The sequence below is a fragment of the Capsicum annuum genome, unplaced genomic scaffold (genome assembly GCF_002878395.1).
Source record: "Capsicum annuum cultivar UCD-10X-F1 unplaced genomic scaffold, UCD10Xv1.1 ctg61967, whole genome shotgun sequence".
In the NCBI taxonomy this organism is placed as follows: domain Eukaryota; kingdom Viridiplantae; phylum Streptophyta; class Magnoliopsida; order Solanales; family Solanaceae; genus Capsicum; species Capsicum annuum.
Window position 1 is genome coordinate 1 of NW_025870922.1, and position 1,785 is coordinate 1,785.

Here is a 1,785-nt window from a genome sequence, read left to right on the forward strand (position 1 = left end):
GGTGACACCCTGGGAAGTTCACTTGTTGCATCCCTTCCTCTTTTTTTCCCTTAAAATTCGGTTTAATTTTGCCGGTTCGATCGGGGAATCTTTTTGTTTTTTCTGTTGGCAAAAACGAGAAAGGAGGCGAGGCGCGGGGGCGCGCGTGGGGGGTGTGACGGGCAGCGCAGAAGAAAGAGGCTTAATAGAATTTGGAGTGCTGGAATGACGGATGCGATCATACCAGCACTAACGCACCGGATCCTATCAAAACTCCGAAGTTAAGTGTGCTTGGGCGAGAGTAGTACTAGGATGGGTGACCCCCTGAGAAGTTCTCGTGTTGCATCCGTTCCTATTTTTTTTCCTGTAAAATTTGGTTTAATTTTGCCGGTTCGATCGGCGAATCCTTTTGTTTTTCCTCTTGACGGAAACCAAAAAGGGGGCGAGGCGCGAGGACGCGTATGAGGCGCGTGACGGGCGGCGCAGGAGAAAGAGGCTTCATAGAATTTGGAGTGTTGAGAATGACGGGTGTGATCATATCAACAGTAATGCACCGGATCCCATCAAAACACCGAAGTTAAACGTGCTTGGGCGAGAGGAGTACTAGGATGGGAGACCCCCTAGGAAGTCCTCGTGTTGCATTCATTCCTTTTTTTTTCTCCTTTAAAATTCGGTTTAACTTTGCCTGTTCGATCGGCGAATCTTTTTATTTTTCCTCTTGACAGAAATGAGAAAGGGGGCGAGGCTCGGGTGCGCGCGTGCGGGGTGTGACGTGTGGCGCAGGAGAAAGAGGCCTAATAGAATTTGGAGTGCTGAGAGTGACGGGTGCGATTATATCAGCACTAACGCACCGGATCCCATCAGAACTCCGAATTTAAGCGTGCTTGGGCGAGAGTAGTACTAGGATGGGTGACCCCCTGGGAAATCCTCGTGTTGCATCCCTTCCTATTTTGTTTTCCTTTAAAATTCGGTTTAATTTTGCCGGTTCGATCGGCGAATCCTTTTGTTTTTCCTCTTGACGGAAATGAGAAAGGGGGCGCGTGTGCGGGGTGTGACGGGCGGCGTAGGAGAAAGAGGCTTAATAGAATTTGGAGTGCTGGGAATGACGGATGCGATCATACCAGCACTAACGCACCGGATCCCATCAGAACTTCGAAGTTAAGCGTGCTTGGGCGAGAGTAGTACTAGGATGGGAGACCCACTGGAAGTCCTCGTGTTGCATCCCTTCCTTTTTTTTTTCTTTAAAATTCGGTTTAATTTTGCCGGTTCGATCGGCAAGTCTTTTTGTTTTTCCTCTTGGCGAAAACGAGAATGGGGGCAAGGCGCGGGGGCGTGCGTGCGGGGTGTGACGGGCGGCGCAGGAGAAAGAGGTTTAATATAATTTGGAGTGCTGAGAATAACGGATGCGATCATACCAGCACTAATGCACCGGATCCCATCAGAACTCCGAAGTTAAGCGCGCTTGGGCGAGAGTAGTACTAGGATAGGTGACCCCCTGGGAAGTCCTCGTGTTGCATCCCTTCCTATTTTTTTTCCGTTAAAATTCGATTTAATTTTTCCGGTTCGATCGGCTAATCCTTTTGTTTTTCCTCTTGACGGAAACGAGAAAGGGGGCGAGGCGCGGGGGCGCGCATGCAGGCTGTGACGGGCGGCGCAGGAGAAAGAGGCTTGATAGAATTTGTAGTGCTGAGAATGACGGGTGCGATCATATCAGCACAAATGCTCCGGATCCCATCAGAACACTGAAGTTAAGCGTGCTTGGGCGAGAGTAGTACTAGGATGGGAGACCCCTTGGGAAGTCCTCGT

General features: G+C 50.1%; 4 non-coding genes and 2 pseudogenes across 4 annotated transcripts; all 6 read left to right on the forward strand.

The window, feature by feature from the left end:
• Positions 1 to 209: 209 nt before the first annotated feature.
• LOC124893575 lies at positions 210 to 328 on the forward strand. Its single transcript, XR_007050769.1, has one exon. It is a non-coding gene; the product is annotated as a 5S ribosomal RNA (ribosomal RNA).
• Positions 329 to 505: 177 nt separating this feature from the next.
• Positions 506 to 624, forward strand: LOC124893572 (annotated as a pseudogene).
• Positions 625 to 802: 178 nt separating this feature from the next.
• Positions 803 to 921, forward strand: LOC124893573. Its single transcript, XR_007050767.1, has one exon. It is a non-coding gene; the product is annotated as a 5S ribosomal RNA (ribosomal RNA).
• A 165-nt stretch (positions 922 to 1,086) lies between these two features.
• On the forward strand, positions 1,087 to 1,204 carry LOC124893574. Its single transcript, XR_007050768.1, has one exon. It is a non-coding gene; the product is annotated as a 5S ribosomal RNA (ribosomal RNA).
• Positions 1,205 to 1,380: 176 nt separating this feature from the next.
• Positions 1,381 to 1,499, forward strand: LOC124893571. The gene has a single exon (XR_007050766.1). It is a non-coding gene; the product is annotated as a 5S ribosomal RNA (ribosomal RNA).
• A 177-nt stretch (positions 1,500 to 1,676) lies between these two features.
• LOC124893576 lies at positions 1,677 to 1,785 on the forward strand (annotated as a pseudogene; the record flags this gene model as incomplete).